This window comes from Pipistrellus kuhlii, unplaced genomic scaffold, assembly GCF_014108245.1.
Source record: "Pipistrellus kuhlii isolate mPipKuh1 unplaced genomic scaffold, mPipKuh1.p scaffold_m20_p_1, whole genome shotgun sequence".
Lineage (NCBI taxonomy): Eukaryota > Metazoa > Chordata > Mammalia > Chiroptera > Vespertilionidae > Pipistrellus > Pipistrellus kuhlii.
In genome coordinates, this window is record NW_023425404.1 from 155,847,777 (window position 1) to 155,867,110 (window position 19,334).

Genomic DNA, 19,334 nt, shown 5'->3' on the forward strand with positions numbered 1-19,334 from the left:
TTTATTTTATTTTATTTTTTTTTTTATTTTAAATCAATCTTTATTATTCATATTGTTACAAAGGTTCCTCATTTCTTCCCCCCTCCACCAGGTTCCCACCCCAACCTCCGCCCCCTCCCCATCCACCATTGTCCTCATTTATAGGTGCAGTTTATGTTCAGTCTCTTCCTCCCTCTCCCTTTCCCCGATAGTAAATCCCTTTTCAGATAGTAAATCAGTTACTTAGCATTTTCTCATATCAATAATATCACCACATGCCCAATGATACATTTCACACAAAAGACATTTCCAAATAGGTCAACCAGTCTCATCCAGGCCCCACCCAAGGCACTCACAGATCAACACTCCAGCCCTATACTAACTCAACACATCCAGATCTAAGCCTTCATCACTTGATTTAGCAGACCCTCAAGTTCCCACAAAAGTTTCCAGCCATGTCTGAGAGGCAGCCGTGGGGCAGGGGCAGGCGAGAAGCGAGCTGTTCCGGGCCTGGCTGCTTCGGGCCTGGCCTCTGTTGCTCTGGTTCATTCCACAACCAGCTGCTCCGGGTCTGGTCATCACCGCTCCCGACCTAGTTGCTCTGGACCTGGCTGCTGCTGCTCCGGGCCTGGCCTCACCCGGCCCGGCTGCTCTGGCCGCTCCCAGACTGGCAGCTGCTGCTCCGGGCCCGGCCGCTTTGGGCCTGGCCGCTCCCAGCCTGGCAACCACTGCTCCGGGCCTGGCCACACCAGACCCGGCTGCTCCGGGCCTGGCCGCTCCTAGCCTGGCAGCCACTGCTCCGGGCCTGGCCGCACCAGACCCGGCTGCTCCGGGCCTGGCCGCTCCCAGCCTGGCAGCCGCTGCTCCGGGCCTGGCCGCTCCCAGCCTGGCAACCGCTGCTTTGGGCCTGGCCGCACCAGACCCGGCTGCTCTGGGCCTGGCTGCTCCCAGCCTGGCAGCTGCTGCTCCGGGCCTGGCCGCATCAGACCCGGCTGCTCTGGGCCCGGCTGCCCCGGGCCTGGCCACTCCGAGTCTGGCCGCTCCCAGCCTGGATGCTCCGGGCTTGGCTACTGCTGTTCTGGACCTGGCTGCTCCCAACCCGGCTGCTCTGGGCCCGGCTTCTCCGGATCCGGCCACTCCGGGTCTGGGTATTCCTGGACTGGCCACCCTGGGCTTGGCTGCCTCCGCCTCAGGCCTGGCTGCCACTGCCCCAGGTCTGGCTGCTCTCATAACATATTGAATCCTATTTTTGGAAAGGTCATAAGGAAGTCAGTGTATTTTGCATTGGGTGGAACAGAAATAATTGGGCCAAGAGAGTGTAGTGAGATAGAGTGAAACAAATTGCCTTACTATTTAGTGAATCCTTCCATCAATGGGTGGGATGTATTTCTCCATCTCTTGAATATGAGCTTAGCAATGTGATTTGCTTTTGGTAGTGGGACTCTAGAAAACATGATACAAGCAGAGGCTTGGAAAGTTCTTGTGCACTGGGGCTTTTTCTTTCCTGTTTTGGAATCTTCCATGTGAGGAAGCCTGGACTAGCTTCCTGTAGGGTGAAATTTCACAAAAAGATAGTCCCTGTCAAATTCTGATAACCTAGAGAATCCTGAAGAAAATGAAATGGTTGTTGTTTTATACCGTTAAGTGTTTTTTTGGTGGTTTGTAATGCAGCAAAACTTACTGATATTGGTTGGATTAACACAGATAGAGAGCAGGTAGAGAGGAGGAAGTTCCATTTCTACTTTCCAACAATATGGCATTAAAGGAGTTGCATTTGTTAAGATAATTTAGGGAAATATATGTGCTCTCATGGCTTCTCTAAACTGGATTTAACTAATAGACATGCAGGGTTTACAGTTGTTTGGATGGAAAAAGACATGCAGGTTATGATTATTACAATAGCTTTATTAACTCTGTGTATTGTGTACTCCGAACTCTAAACCTACTTTTGCCCCACCCTGTATATAGTACAAGCATACCCATCCAGAGGTACAGAGAGATGTATCTGTAATAATCAGTCCTTCTAGTGAGGATTACAGTCAAGAGACAAATTTAAGTGATATTCTGAATGAAGCAGTGAGAAACAACTTCATTCATTCAGTATTTTATTTTACTGGGTGCCTACTGTGTGTCATATGTGGGTAAAAGAAAACAATATGTGATTCCATTTGGATGCTGTCATTGCACCTTAAAAATGTGTTTTCTAAGGCATTTGCTATACTTGGTAATTCTAACTATAATCCTCAATAATTAGGAAGGAACTCAATAAAATTAAAATAAAGTATTACCTGGGCAGTAATTTAACAGTGAATTTGCTTCACTAAAGATTTCACATCCATCATTTTTTAATTGACACTCAAACATTGTGAGCTCTTTGGAAGACAGTTGTCAATAAAATAAATGTTATATCTTGCTAATTTTAAATGTACTAATAAATGATTTTGTACTTCATTATGCTCTCCTGCTTTTCTGGTTGAGGAGACATTACAGGTGTTTTTTTATTTTGCCTTAAAGTCTTATTTTTTTCTTTCTTATATAGAATTCTTACTTTATTTCTACTGAAAGAGCTCATTAAGAATTAAGCAAAAGTAATTAATTAAATTATTCTTAAAATTTCTTCATATTTAGAGTCTGATTCATATAAATCACTTTAAAAATAAACTCTATTTTTATAACAAATATTTATAGAGAAGTTGTGAAGATACTACAGAGGAGTCTCATATACTCCCACACTCAGTTTCTCCTATTATTACATCTTGTATTAATACTAGAGGCACCATACATGGAATTCATGAAAGGGTAGGCCTTCTCAGTCCCAACTGCCAGGGACCCTTGTGGCCCCAGCTGCCTCACAGCCCTGCCCTCCTGCTCCCACCCACACCCACCTTGGTCTGGCACTGCCTGAGTCCACCACCACACATCCCCAGTTCCTTGGTCCCTTGGAGCCTCCCAATAGATCACCCCTCAGAGAATAGCCTGGGCCTCCCTCTTTGGGGCTATCATGGGGCAAGGGCAGGCCTCTCAACCAATCGCATCACACCTGCCTTTGCTGGCCTGGCGCCAGAGTGTGTCACAGTGTGGTTATCTGGACGGTCCTTTTGCGGTTCTGTCATTTGGTCGATTTGCATATTATGTTTTTATTATTATAGATGGTGCAATTGTTATAATTATTGAACCTGTATTAACATATTAAAATTAACTAAAAGTCCATACTTTATTTGGATTACCTTAGATTTTGCTTAATTGCTTTTTGTTTGCTTGTTCTGAGATTCCCATCCAGGATAACACATTATATTGTGTTATCATGTTTCCTTAGGCTCCTTTTGGTTGTGCCAATTTCTCAGCCCTCTTTTTAAAAAAAAATATATTTTATTGATTTTTCACAGAGAGGAAGGGAGAGGGATAGAGAGTTAGAAACACTGATGAGAGAGAAACATCAATCAGCTGCCTCCTGCACACTCCCCACTGGGGATGTGCCCACATGTACCTTGGTTGTGGAATCGAACCTGGGACCCTTCAGTCCGCAGGCTGACGCTCTATCCACTGAGCCAAACTGGTTTTGGCATCAGCCCTTTCATTTTAATGAAGATTTAAGAAGTAGGAATATCCCTCAGTTGGGATGTTTGATGTTTTTGTTATGATTAGACTAGAATCATGGGTTGTCAATAGGCCACAGAGGTAATGTGGCACTTTCATCACATTATATCAAGGGTACAGACTATCAACATGACTTTTCAGTGTTGCTATTGTCTTGGATCATATCACTGAGATGGTGTTTCTCAGTTCTCTTCATGGTAAAGTTACTTCTCTTCTCACGTTTTCCATGATGCATTCTTTGGGAAGAAAGTCACTATGTGTATCCCACAATAAGGGGTGAGGAGTTAATGCGCACCTACTTGAGAGTGAAGTATCTAAATTATTTTAAATTATTTTAAATTTTTCTACATAGGAGACTTGTTTAGTCTTTATTCACTATATTTGTTTATATTAGTATGGACTCATGGATGTTTATTTTATTCTTTGGGTTATAATCCAACACTACTTACTTATTTGGGTGCTTAAATTGTTCCAGTTTTGACCATAGAAGCTCTTTCAGGTGATCCCTATGTCCCCCTGACTTAGCTGCATTATTGTGTTCATAAGTTTTTTTTTTAAATATATTTTTATTGATTTTAGAGAAGAAGGGAGAGGGAGAGAGAGATAGAAACACCAATGTTGAGAGAGAATCATTAATTGATCCTGCAACCCAGGTATGTGCTCTTGACTGGAATTGAACCTGGGACCCTTCAGTCACAGAGCCAAACCAGCTAGGGCATGTGTTCATAAGTTTTTAAAAGATAAGCTTTATGTAAATCTCATTTTAACTTGGTACATTCTGTCTCTATTCCCGTTCCTGTCACTGTCTTTGCCTGTTTCTCTCTTTCTCTTTCTATATTTTTGTTTTCATTATGATCTAAAAGTCGGACATATACTGTGATCTTCAGTTTTGCTGTTTAAAGCTAAATTAATTCTCTTTAGAGCCTAATCAGCAGTTCTTAAATATTAGTGTTCAAAAGAACAACCTGGAGAGTTTGTTAAAATTGCAGATTTTTCCTGTTATGGGCTGAATTGTGTCCCACCAAAATCCATATGTTGAAACCCTAACCAATGCTTTTGGAGATAGGACTTTTAGAATATAATTAAGTTAAATGAGATCAGGTGGGAGTCCTAATCCAATAGGATTAGTGGTTTTATAAGAAGAGGAAGAGAGTTTGAGGTCTGTCTCTCTATGCACAACTCATTGAGAAAAGGTCAAGTGAAGACACGATGAGAAGGCAGCTGTTTGTAAGCCAAAAAGAGAGCTCTCACAAGAAACCAGATTGACCAGCACCTGGATCTTGGGTGTCCCGGCCTTCAGAACTGTAAGAAAATAAATTTCTGTTGTTTAGCATCAACGCTATGCTATTTTGTTATGGAAGCCTGGCTGGCTAGGATATGCTTTCCTTCCCCTGCTCTGGCCAATGTTTATTAGGTAAAGAATGGGCTAACAGGCACCTCAAAGGGTTCTAATCGAGTTCTTTGAGAGCTTTGATTAGAAAAGCAATGAAACTAACAGTGAAAGAAGATAGTTTGTCATACTCTTTCCTGAGTGAAGGGAGCTATCCTGATGCAATGTTTGTTTTTCTAGTGGCTTGTTATACTCTTTGGGCATATATACCTACTGTTTGTGATAAAAGGGGAATCTGATTTTATTCAACACACAAAAAAATATTTTACCATAGAATAAAAAGAAATATATTTTGAGATTTAGGCTCAAATAAATTTTACATTTTAGCATTTGAGAATATATAAGCCCCTCTCCCCCCCCCCTTTTTTTTTTATTAACAGTATGGAGGAATCACAAGACATAGTATTTTGGAGAGGAAGGAGAGAGATCATTAGCTTTAGTTCTCTTTTCCATTAATGTATAGAAAACACCAACAACTTAGAAGTCTATGGAGGGTTGAATTATTCAAATTCACATGCTTATTAGTGGTGGAGTTAGGTTTAAGAGAGGTTTTCCTAATTGGGGATTGTTCCATCAATACAGACACGATTTAATATAACTGGCTTAAATGGATTATTAGGAAATGGAAAATTTTATATTACTCTTTTTTTCTGTTTCCATATTTTTACCACAAGGTGCAATTTCAGGATTATAGCTTTTGTTAATTATAAAAGTAGATACTGTAAAATATAAGTGTTTCTCATTGTAGGTCTGTGATTAAAAATGTTAAAACTAGCACTTGGCTCTTGCCTTGACCAACCTCAATCTGAGTATATTCAGTCAAGTCAGCATCTTACTATGATACAAGCAACTAGACCTAGAAGGACTAAGACTTAAAAAATAGATAGGATATTTTTGCTTTATTAATCATGCTTTTATAAAACTCATTTTAAATTTGTCCAGCTAATTTGTTAAAATGATTTCAATGAATTGGACTTGCTAAGGCTAAGGATATTAAAAATTTATATTTTGACTCAAAACTAGCTTTCCCCCTAATTATAGATACTCCTCATCAATCTGTCTCCCAGTGTTCAGTTATGAGAGTTAAAACTGTACAACACTGCTCAAAACTGAAAAACATTAGATGTCAGTGTTTGTATTCTGTGAAGGTGTGATACTGCAGAGAAATTATTCTGTCACTGTGCAGTGCAATCATCATATATGCTTAATCTTTAATTGTCATTTGTACTAATTCGTTTTATTCCAGTTTCCTTGGATTATAGTTTCTCTGTTGTTGATTTCTAAGAGCTTGTTTATGATTTAAAATGTTAACCATTTCTCATGCATTACTGATGAAATACCATTTTTTGTTATTATTTTACTGTGGTGTTTTACTTTTTGGTTGTAATGAAGTTGTGTATTAAATATAATTGTGTTCTGTTTAAGAAAACACCCAAAAAGTAAATAGGGTAGACAAATCCTCATGATATGGGTGTTCCTGGTAAAACCCTTAATTAATTCTTTAGCCAATATTGTGATGTCACAATTCATATATTTTTAAGGAATGCTTCATAATATTTTAAGGGATGCTTCAGTTGGCAAAAGAAATACTAATTGGTTGAATATTTCACTAATTCTAAATGAGTCCAGAGCTGGGAGGTAGTATTTTTGTGTGTTTTTAAAGAACCCTGGACTAGATTTAAGTTTTGCTTTGCCCCTTAACTGTGGTGTGACCTTGAACAAAGCACTTTTCTTCTCTTGTCCCCAGTTTTCTTATCTGTAAGTTGAAGGGACTGGTTTCCATATCATTAACAAACCCTTCCAGATTTAAAGTTGCAGTAATTATGGGTTTGTCATTTCTGATCCATTGCTAGAAACTGTCATAAAAAGGGAAATAATTTACCTTTTGTTATTCATTTGATTGGTTTCTTTCCATTCTGGAACATTGACTTGGCTTTCAGATTACTTTAATTGTTAGAACTGGGGAAGAGTTCCAGGCCATTCACATTTCTAACTATTATTTTATGATCTACTGGAGGCCAAGTCATAGATGAAGTGTTTAGGACTGCAGAACTAGTGGCAGCTTTAATCCAGAAAAGGTATCTCATGTGTCACAGCCACATAACAGTGTGTGTGTGTGTGTGTGTGTGTATGTGTGTGTGTGTAAGGAGGAATGTTTGAACAGTGTTTGAAAGCAGATCACTTTGTACATCTATAACTACATCTACGTCTCTCCACATGTATTGTGTGTGTATGTGTATATATATATATATATATATATATATATATATATATATATATATATAATCTTGCCATATATCTACATACATATAGAAAGATATCTATATCTCTCATGTCTTTTTGAAATGAATAATGTTGAATAAATATGAGAATCTCTGTCTTCAGGGTCTGTGTTAGGTAAGTGGCTCATATTTAGTGAGGAAAGTTAATCTAAGTAGTGGTTCTCTGGACCAGACTTAAGAGTATGTATCCTAAGTTTCTTGAAAGAGAGAAGCAGTAAAATTTATATGCACACAAATATGTATATATAAATTGAAGCAATATGGGAAAATAGAGGTGTTGATCATAGAGGTGGATTACCTGTAATTCATTTATCTATAGCTTGTGACATTCCGAACAGAATATGAGGAGGGGAAGAGACTTGTGGTGGGTCCCAGAGCTCTTCTGTAAAAAGGAAGCAATACTCTCTTTCCTGCAGCATTGTTGTGAGGACTAGAATTAATTGACATTGATGTAAAGAATTGCCAGGCTTCATAAAATGTAAAAAGAGTACATTTTGTTATTACAGAGAACATTAACCAGTATCATTTTTCAATTTTTCTTAAATAAACAATAAAACCCCCCTAACCTTACTTCTTTCTAGAAAAATCTTATGTGGGTTAATGTTGGAGAGTGAGGACCCCAAATATTTATCAGGCTTGGGCTCAGAGGCCCCCAGATGCCTTGAGTTCAACATGACAACCATCGTGCACGTCCAAGGCCTCATTTAGAGTCATGGTTTATTGACTAAAAATCCCAGATCTCTTATGAAGCATCTCTCTTAAAAACCAAGTGAAATTGGTTTTTCTAAGAATGAGGTAGAAAAAAATTGTTACCTGATTAAGATTTCTCTGATCCCAAGAAAAATGTACAACATATATATATATATATATATATATATATATATATATATATATATATATATATATTTTGCTTTTCTGTTTTCTCACTTGGGTGTTTTTCTTCTCACCCTGTGCTATTTCCTCTAGTGATTAGCTTGGGAAGGAAATAAATCATGTAGTGAAAATAATCTAGGCAGTTGAATTAAAGCAAAAAATCAAAACAAAAACAAACAAACAAGAAAAAGCCATTCAGCCAACACTGATATGTATGATTCACAGTTGCTTTCCAGGAGTGGGGAAAGTCTGGCTCGTGGGCCACGTAGGGCCTACGAAATCATTTGATCTGACCCTACCAAGGCATTTAGGGGTGAGTTAATTAGATGTTTGACCACATACAGCAGACTCATTTTTAATTGATTATTTTGTATGGCCTGCAAGTGATGTTATAAATATCCAAATGGCCCTTGGTAAAATAAAAGTTCCCCAATCCCTGCACCCACAGCTATTTGTTTGCCCAAATTAGTAACTTTTAATAAACGGATTTTGCTATCTGAGGCTAAAATTATTCTAGTCAGGCTTTGGTTGAAAAGAAAGGTATGACAGGAATCTGTCCCCATGGCAACTGTACTGTTAGGAGTAGTTTATGCTCGACAGTGATCTGTATAGGCTTTTGAATGTTTGGGGATTTGTGTTTCTCAACTACCCATGTAGGTGAGATGAAAGCGAAAGGACAAAGCTGAATGCATGGGTTTTGAATTATCAGCTGGGTGAACCTTACCTTGATTACATTCAAAGGTGAACCTAATGGTGCTTGTGATGATGAAACTGAAACTCTTTAGAAAGGTAAATTGCCCTTTTCCAGATGTGGGCTGCCAGGCTTGCAGATTAGTGTCTACCTGAATATGAGATCACATGCAAGGGCTTGAAAAGAATAATAAAGATTTGTAGATTTTTAGAATTCATCCAGAGCCAAATTAAGTTTCCTCAGGTGGCCATCTTACAAGTCAAAGGAAAACTGAGAGTTAAATTAATCTCAGTAAAAAGATGCTGCTGTGTAAATGGTGGATTTTTTGAGCCTGTCTTTCATCACGGGCTCACTCAGCTTCATCATGATGGACAGACAGAGAGAGACTCCACAGTAAGCCACAGTGCGTGGTGCCCTCCCGGCTCTCCTAAAGACTCCCTGGAGAAGTGATGCAGAGTAAAGAGGGAAACTGTGCAGCCAGGCTCCTGACCAGCGAGTCATGGACCAGTCTGGGACTCAGTCAGATGATAACCAAGCACCTGAACAAAGAAACCAGGGCTCAGGGTTCCATTATAGAACATACATACGAATTGAATGCAATTTAAGGTGCCCCCTCCATTCCTCCTGTTTTCTGATTTTGAAGGGGAATAGTGTTCATTGTCCAGTATTTCAAGATTTACAGAAAACTGTACTTTGGGGACAAGAATCCATTATTATCAGCCAGAGGTAATGTCAAACTGATTTTGACATTTTTCTGATGCAGTAGAGTCAGACTTTTTGAAGGGAAAAGTATCCTTAAAGGTCAGGTTACCAGCCTCTTGGTTTACAAACGAGGACAGCATTCAGGCAGAGTGAGTCAGGCTGAGCCCACATAGCCAAGTGTACCCAAGTTCACACTGCTCATCCTGGACTCTATGCCCAACATTAATCTGCCTAACATTACTCTGCCTCTCATATTCACTTATTTTGTCTTCTAATCATTGCAAAAAAGTAATTAAATCTTCTAATCCTGAAGATTTCTCAGAAATCAGCAGATTGAAGAACATACACACACACACACACACACACACACACACACATTCTGAATTATAGACAGAGACCAAAATGTTCTCATTGTGACTTTTATAACTTGAACAGAATCTTTATAAGAAAATTAATTAATAGTGAAACTGAGGGAAAAGGGTTATTCTCACTAAAAGTACATTTATTATTTTCTCTAGTCATGTGCTTGATCTCTCTCTTTTGGTATTTGAGAGGGAAGGCAATGGATCTGTAGTTAAATAGTAAATTAGCCTTTAATACCAATTAATTATCCTGGGAGATGTCACTGAAGTGTTTCTGAATAATTAGTGTGTCTCAAGACTCACAAATCCAGGAACATTTCAGATGCTCAAATTCCTAGTAACTCAATTTTTCACCATATCAAATATATAAAAATACACCTGATTTTCATATTGTTAAGTAGTTGAAAGTTTGTGTGCCCAAAGCTTCACAAGGCCAAAACTAAAAATGTCACAGTTTGGAGTAAGAAAAAGATTTATTGATCAAGAAAGGGCTAATTGAGAAAATGAGAGACCTAATTTTCAAATACATCTTAAGAAAGTACAGAGTTTAGGTATCTTTTATGTCAAGGGAAGGAAAATGGGAGGGGCAAGATGTGATTGTAATAGTTTATGTGAACTTGGTCCTCAGGTTCCTGCAAATCTGATAAGTAATACAATACTTCCCTTATTTCCTCAAGCTGCAGGCTACATACCTCTAATGATTACCATGTCTATATGCAATATTAAGCAGAAGTTAATGGCCTGAAGGACTTGGGAACAAAGGGCTTGAATAAGACAGAGTTAGAGAGTTCAAGCATTTACTCTATTACAATATTACATATCTATTTATGCTATAAAATGTATAAAAAAGACTTTTTACAAAGTTGAGTTCTGTTAACAATTCATGGTTTTATGACATAAATTTTATTATCCTATAAAATAAAGAGGTAATATGCAAATTGACTATCACTCCAACACAAAAGATAGCCTCCTCCATGTGGTCAAAGATGGCTGCCCCTTTTGGAAACAAGATGACCACCACAAGATGGCCAACAGGGGAGGGAAGTTGTGAGCGATCAGGCCTGCAGGAGAGGGCAGTTAGATGTAACTGGGCTAGCAGAGGAGAGCAGCTGGCGGGGGGAACTGGGCTTGCAGGGGAGGGCAGTTGGGAAGGACAAGGCCAGCAAGGAAGGGCAGTTGGGGGTGACCAGACGTACAGGGTAGGGCAGTTGGAGGTGACCAGGCCAGCAGGGAAGGGCAGTTAGGGGCAATTGGACTGGCAGAGGAGCAGTTATGCATTGATCAGGCTGGCAGGTGAGTGGTTAAGGGGTGATCAGGCTGGCAGGCAGGTGAGTGGTTGGGAGCCAGCACTCCTGTGGGATCAGGCCTAAACGGGCAGACAGACATCCTTGAGTTGTCCCAGATTGGAAAGGATGCAGGCTGGGCTGAGGGACACCCTCCCCCCCTCCCCTCCCCCCCATGCACGAGTTTCATGCACAGTTCTCTAGTTGTTTATATGAGGGTTGAGGTGCATAGGACAGATTTGCCTATTTATTATTTCCTGTAGTTGCTATAACAAACTGAATGATTTTAAACAGTAGAATGTGCTCTCTCATAGTTGTGGAGGCCAGAAGGCCCAAATCTGTTTCAGTGAGTTAAAATGAAGATGTTGGCAGGATCATGCTGCCTTTGGAGGCTTTAGGGGAGAATCTGTTTTTTGACTCTTCCTCTTGTAGAGGCTGCCAGCAGTCCTTGGCTTATAGCCATGTTACTCCAATCTTTGCCTCCGTTTTCACATTGCTTTCTTCACTGACTGTATAATCTCCTTTTATCACCCTTTTATAAGGACACTTATAAAAGGTATTTAAGGCCCACTCAGATAATCTGGGATTGTCTCCTCATCCTCATTAACTTATTCATATCTACAAAGATCCTTTTTCCAAATAAGATAACATTCATAGACTTGTAGAGATTAGAATCTGATTACCCTTGGGGCTACCATTGAGCCCCTTCCAGTATAACATTGCATTTTGTAGTTTTTAGCTAAACTTTTGTCACTTTTTATTTAGTAAAATTTTTATTTTTGTGTATTGGTGACAATACATTTTACTCCAATCTCAAACCTCCTTCCAGATTTTTCAGGAAGCACCTTGCTCATAACACATAAGAGCTCAGGTGAGAGATTTTTCTCCCTATGTATAGCCAAGTTGATGGACAGAAATTCTCTCATTGTATCTTCATCTGGAGCAGGCATTTTTCTAAGGCATTTTGCTAGAAAGCATTAGCAAAAGAGAACATTTCTTTCAACAGAGTCCTTGGATGTCATGTTTCTGTGCCAGCAAATAAAAGAATTATGGAGAGTGAAGCACTTTAGGTCAACTAAAGTCCAGGCAGAAAGCCACTATACTTTCAACCCCAAACTTTGAGCAATTAGCTGCATTTACAAGCTTTCAGGGGTTTATTGTTGCTAGTCACTGTGCTAGGCCCTTTTCAGAATTTGTTCTTATGTTCACAACCTATCTTCAAATAAGGTATAATTCTCTCTATATAGATGAGAACATTAGGTTTAGAGAGGCTAAGTAAATTGCCCAAAGTCACCCAAAAAATGAATAGCACAGGCACAATTTGAACTTACTAGCTATAAAATTCAAGTTCTTTTTTGTGCACTGTGCTGCATCATTTCAGCAACAAGGAAGAGTACCTAACACACATGACAAAGAAGTGAAAAGTGTTAACCTAATGTACAATAAAATTAGAATCAGGACAGACTTGATCTTTATTTCTATTCTGTGTTGATGGGAGCAATAGTTAACAAACACCATTACTTGAACTATCATTGAGTATATGTATTGGTGTGTGTGCTATTTGCTAACCTGTATATTATTGATTTCATAGTATGGATTCTGATTTTGCAGCTAAACATTTTTGTGGTCTTTACTCTTTGTGTGTCTTGAATTAAAAATAACTAACTCTATCGTTTACAGAAATATTTCCCAAATGTATTGTCTATAGTATTATTTATCCCATTTTCTTTAATGCTTGCAATTTTAACTTATATTTATTTTTAAAGGCAACTATCACTTAATGGGAAAACCAGTATCACCTACTAGAAGTAGGTCAACAACAAAAATTAATGCAATGAGAAGAAAATGATATTTCTAAACTTTGGCTAGATAGCATTAGTTGTCCAAGGAGAAGGTTATTGTTAGAAAGGGAGGTTAGTAGTATTAGAGAGGCAGCAAATGCTCATTGTCACTAACCTCAGCTGTCCTTGACAAAAATCTGATGATTGAGTAAGACCTGAAAAGAATAACTTTCTCACCAGATGTTCAATGTGATTATGGGTGTGTATGTGAACACTTCTTCCTACTCTCCCTCCTTTATTGTGGTTCAAGGCCTGAAGTGGAAATTTCTTGCCCTGATCAGTGTGGCTCAGTTTGCAAGTTTGATCCTCCATTGGGGAGTGTACAGGAGGCAGCTGATCGATGTTTCTCTTTGACACAGATGTTTTTCTTTTCTCTTGCTCTCTCTTCCTCTCTCTCTAATATTTTATCTGAAACTAGGAAGACTTTGAATGGCCAACTACAACTTCCCCTTTACCACTCTCCTCTGTGGATAAAAAGTCCTTTGGCCAATCAGTTTTCCTTATCACAGTGCTTGCTTATCCCTGCAATAATAGTCTTCAGTTCCCTGCCTGCCTGTAGGATTATTAAAACAAGAATCACATCCTTCCGGGAGTTACCTCCCCCTCTTGCAAATACAAAACCTGCCCCCATACCCCTGCTTTTTCATTTTTTCCTCCAGTGAAACCTCCAGGTGGCATGCAGTGTTCTCCCTGTCCCTCCCTTCCCCCCTCCTCCCGTCCCCCTTTACCTCAGCTTTGACCATATGACTAATAAACTGCTATGATCTCATTCATCCAGTGTCAGGTGTTTTGTGTTCAACGATCCCTGTAAACCTCGAGAGGAATTTTTTCCTCATCAATAGAGTGAAGATGAGGTGAGCAAAAATGCTCTTGGCTTTGGAAATACTACCATCTCATATCCACTCATTCCTTAAAGAATCATAGAACAGACAGAAATGCTGCGGGTGTCTTTCAGGTAGTAAGTTCTTGAGATGAGGAAAGCTGCCTTTTATCTCCCTGAGTCTTCATTTAACTTTACAAGTGGACAGTGGGCTTGGTTTGACACATAATTTGTAGGTTCTTATCTACAAAGTCTGATGTGAGGAACTTTTCACACCAAATTTTCTTTCCTGATGGTTCCACCAAAGCAGCTTTAACTCCCACAATCACATTGCTTAGCATTCAAAGCTTTTAACTTTCCAAAGGGGAGAGACAAAGTGCTAAAAGCTGTGTGATGTAGTAGTTAAGAGCACAGAGTCTACAAGCTTGGGACTCAGACTGCCTCTGCTCAACTACTGACCACATATTTGCTCTGTGAGGTTAGATAAGTTGCTGAAGCTCTCTGTGCCTCAGTGTTCTAATTAACAGTACCTTCCTCGAGGGACTGCAGCGGATCTTAAATAAGTGACATATAAAATCTTAGAACAGTAAGTGTTTAATAAACATTAGCTACTATTATTAGAGAATAATACACCTTTAACACCTGGGCTCATATCGGCTTTTTGTGGTCACGCAAGTAGTGAGAACCTGAGGAACAAGGATACTAGACACATATTTTGATGGCAATGTGGACATAGGGTACCACCTGAAGCCGGTGGGCCTTTTTAGGGGAGGCCTGTGGTAGCATGGAGTCTCTGGGGAGAAAAGAAAGATGATAATGCAGGCAAGAAAGAAGAGTGAAAAGAAGTTTCATTGTTCTTATTTTGGTGGAGATGGCTCATAATTCCACATACTGGGTAGGTGCTTGAGAAGGGCATGTTGAGAGGTTGATAGGCACTGTGCTCTCTTCCTTCCCCAAAGTATTACTGAGTCCTTCTTTGTCTTGTAGTTCTTCTGTACATACCATATATATATATATATATATATATATATATAAATATATAATTTTAGTAAAGAAGGGAGAGGGAGAGAGAGATAGAAACATAAATGATGAGAGGGAATCATTGATTGGCTACCTCCTGCATGCCCCCTACCGGAGATTGAGCCCACAACCTGGGCATGTGCCCTTAACCAGTAATCAAATCTGGGACCCTTCCATCTGCAGGCCAATGCTTTGTCCACTGAGCAAAATCAGCTAGAGCCATACCTTAAAAAACAACAACAAAAAACCCCCACAAAACAAACAAACAAACAAACAAACAGAAATTAGTCTAAAGCTCTGTGAGGGTAAGAAAGCTCTGTTTGCTTTCTCATCTTTTTTTATTCCCCATTGAGTATAGCACAATGACACAGAGAATGAAAATGATGGAATATATGTTGAATTAATTGCTTTGGGTGTAAGTAGGAACACAAATTGAACTGCTGTCATAAAGACATACAAAAAATACATTGGCTCAAAAACTCAAGGTTTGTTTTTCTCTCCTGTAACACCCCAGAAGTAGGTGGCTTTGCTCTGTGATAAAGGAGCCATGATCCTTTATCCTGTGGCTTTGCTGCCCCCTAAAAAATTGGCTTCCTCTATATGATCAAAATTGTTCAGTCTAAAAAAAGGGGAAAAGTGGAAGCCATGCAGCGTCATTTGAGGAATAACGTCCACTCACACCCCATTTGCTACCAGCTGGCTACATGAGCCCCCCTAGGTGGAAGAAGTAGCCTACAGATGGGCAGTCATTTACTCAACTAATAAACTCAGGAATAAAACAGAAGAAGGGAGGATAATATTGGGAGACAATTAGCAGTCTTTGCATTGCACATTTTCTTGATTCTTGAATATCCACTCAGCACCTGTTCTGTGTGCTTGACTGCCTCTAAAGAATGGAGATGAGGCAGAAAGGGAGAAAATAATAATCTCCACTCCAGCCCCCTCTGGTCATGGGGTCCCTTTGTGTGCCTAGCCCTTCAAACAAGGCCATCTGGTGGCGACAGCCTCCCCCTCCCAGGAAGCCAGAGGTCTTTGGGAGATTTTTGGTCTGCAGCCAAATGGCCAGTGTTAACTATAGCTTGAAATCATTTTTTTTTTCCCTTGTGGAAGAAAAATATAAGGGGAATAGGGAGCTAGAATTACATGTAAAGTATGGTATGTTCTTTTAAAATCAAATGTGCATATTTTGGTTTCTGGAGCAGTTCTACCAAATATAGAAAGCGTTTCAGAATTCCGTGAGAGCAATCCCAGCTTGTAATGTCAATGTCAACATGAGAAATCATTTACAGCACCAGTGGACAGACACAGAAATGCAAACGAGCCTTTCTAATCTAGGATTTTCCATTTCTGAGTCAGGAAAACTTCAATTAAACAATTTGAACACATTTATCATGTGATAAAACTTTTCCTGCTGTGAATGTTCACAATAAATGGCAATAAAATTAAAAGTCCATGTTTGTGGACAATCCTTCACAGAATAGGCAGTTGGAGGTTTTAGAGTTGAAATAACTTCTCTCTCTCTCTTTTTTTTATTCTTGCTTCTTACATGGGCCATGACAACTCAGTCTGCCTATATGTTGCCATAAGATGCTGTTTGCTTTTTTCTTAGTTCCTGAATCACACTTGAGAATAATTGCCCTAAAATAGTCTTTAATTTGAAGTCTAATTCTTGCATTAGGAGAACAGGAAATAACTGGTTTCAGAAGTAATATTTTCATAAAATCTTATCACATAGAAAATTAGTAATATTACACACACACATACACACACACACACACACACACACACACACACACACACATTCTCACAACACTGAACCAGATTTTGAAAATAGTTCCAAGAAGCCTAGGGATATATGTTTTAGCTGTATCTCTTTTATTTGACTTAGCGGGTGGGGTACTAAAACTGGGAAACTTCTATTCATTCTAATATGGTTTCTCTCTCCATGAATGTACTACAAGGACAGGCACTGAGGGGTGTGATGATTAGTTTTATGTGTCAGATTGAACATTATATCTGAGTGTGTCTGTGAGGATGTTTCCAAACGATATTAGCATTTGAATTGGTGGACTCATTAAAGGAATTGTCCTCCTGAATGTTGATGAGCATCATTCAATATCCTGATGACTTGAATAGACAAAAGGAGGGAGAAAGCATTGGAGCCCTTTGTTTCACTGCTGAGTTGAGGCATTTCATTTCATCTTCTCCTGCCTTGGGACTTACCCTGTTTCCCCGAAAATAAGACAGTATCTTATATTAATTTTTGCTCCCAAAGATGTGCTAGGTCTTATTTTCAGGGGATGTCTTATTTTTCCATGAAGAAGAATACGGTGCACATTTATTGTTAAATGAAAATAAAGGAAATTTATTACCTGTATACGGTACAGTGGTATGGTAGTACAGTAGTTGTCAACACAAACAAGACAAACTGTGATTCCTACAGTATTAAGAATTTACTCATTTATTCAATGACAATCATGTCATCATCTTCTGGAACATCATCATAACAATCCAATTCCTGAATTCCTAGGTGAATTTCTTGTGACTCCATTTCTTTCAGAATCAGTGGACCAAATCTCTCATATTTAGCAATAGCACTGTCTTTAAATGTGTACTTCTTGTCAAGGTAGCCTGCTCGCAGCGCATTTGCAATGCAACTGTCAGTAATTTTCTCCCATGAATTCTTCACCCAAGTCACAACTTCTTGCAGTTTAGGTTTCACAAAGTTTCCATGCTAATTTCTCTCCATTCTATTTTTAATGTAGTCATTAATTTCTATGCTCAAATTGTCTTTGAATGGCTTATTTATTGCAGTAACAAGAGTCTGGAGATAGGCCACCATTCCTGCGGGAATCATTATCTGATCTATTTTTCTTTCGTAAAGAAATGTCTTCATGTCTTTAGCATGGTGAGTGCTGGCTGCATCCCAGACTAGCAGACCTCTTTGGCTCCCTCACATAACGAGCAGCAGCATTAAATCGACCCACTTCCTTATAACTGCTTGTGTGGCCCAGGCTATTTCAGTTTCAAGAATAAAAACGCCCAAAACACGTTCAATCTTTTCCTTCTTGCCCATAGAAATGATTAAAGGTGGGATTTTAGTGCCATCCAGACAAATTGCCAAAATACAGGAAACACGTGCATTTTCGTAAGCAGTGGAGGGAATGTACACTAAGGAGGCACCCCACTGTTCAATTGTTGTTTGAGATGATTGGCCCATAAACACTGCAGTTTCATCCATAGTATTTAGAGAAGTCAGCATCATCAATAAAGGACTTGAATGCAAGTGCTCACTTAATAACTTGAGTATCTTCCAACCTAAACAATGTTGTAGATCTTCTTAAAGACAGTTCACTTTGCTGAAGGAAATTATCCAGCCAGTGTTGTGATGCTTTGAAGTCTTTGGGGGCTATGTCCAACTGTGGTGCCATTGCAAGGGCAAATTCTTGAATCTGAGCCCTATTCACAACCAAAGCCTTTGCTCTCCTGTCAACAACCCATTCACAGATCAGGTCTTTCAGCTCAGAAAATAATGGTTGCCGACCTGATCCACACTTGTGCTTTTTAGCATTTCCCTTGTCCACTTGTTCAATGAGGTTACCATACTCTGCTCGCCATTTTCAGACCAATCGAATACTCACCATCTTCTCTTTGCAGAAAGCAGTAAGATTTTGGCCCCAGGAGTCTTCCACGATTCCTTTCTTGTACTCCATGGAGTAACTTTTTCTTTTTGTGCTCATTTCTAGGGGTAAAAAAAAGGAATTGGGATATCAAGGTAGGGGGAGGGGGATCATTTAAAATGACACAGGGGAATCAAAATGGCACAGGAGAATCAGAGGGGGGATTACCATTTTAGTAACCCCTTTTGATCCTCCTGTGTCATTTTGATTGCCCCCTCTGATCCTCCTGTGTCATTTTAAGTGATCCCCCTCCCCCCACCCCTGTGCCACTGAATACCTTCACCAGACATCCCACCTACCCCTTTATCAGACATTTACCCCCTGGGGCCTGCCTGGGGACTGTCACTGAGCTTGCTGGGGCCTGGATCTGGGCTGGAGCAGGGTCTGCCACTGACTGAGAACCTTCAGTCATCATGAGGGCGGCCGCGAGCATCAGGTAGTGTCACCAGAGACAGACCAGCACTCACCACCTTCGCCACATTCTGTCCACTCTAATCCTCCTGTTCTTCTACGGGCATCTGCAAAAGCCTCCTCCTCTCTCCCGCCCTGCAATCACTGCTCACTCTGACCTCCACACTGCCTCCACACAGCAGTGATGTCAGGACTCTGCGTAAGGTCACTGGTTGCTAGATGCCAGTCTGGGCTGCCCTAGCGACCAGTTTATGGTAAATTAGTTTTCATTCTGAGACAGAGCCTAGGGGGGGCTTATTTTCGGGGGGGGGGATGCCTTATATTTCACTCAGAGGGAAACCTGTAAGTAGGTCTTATTTTCGGAGGATGTTTTATTTTCGGGGAAACAAGGTAGATTTACACC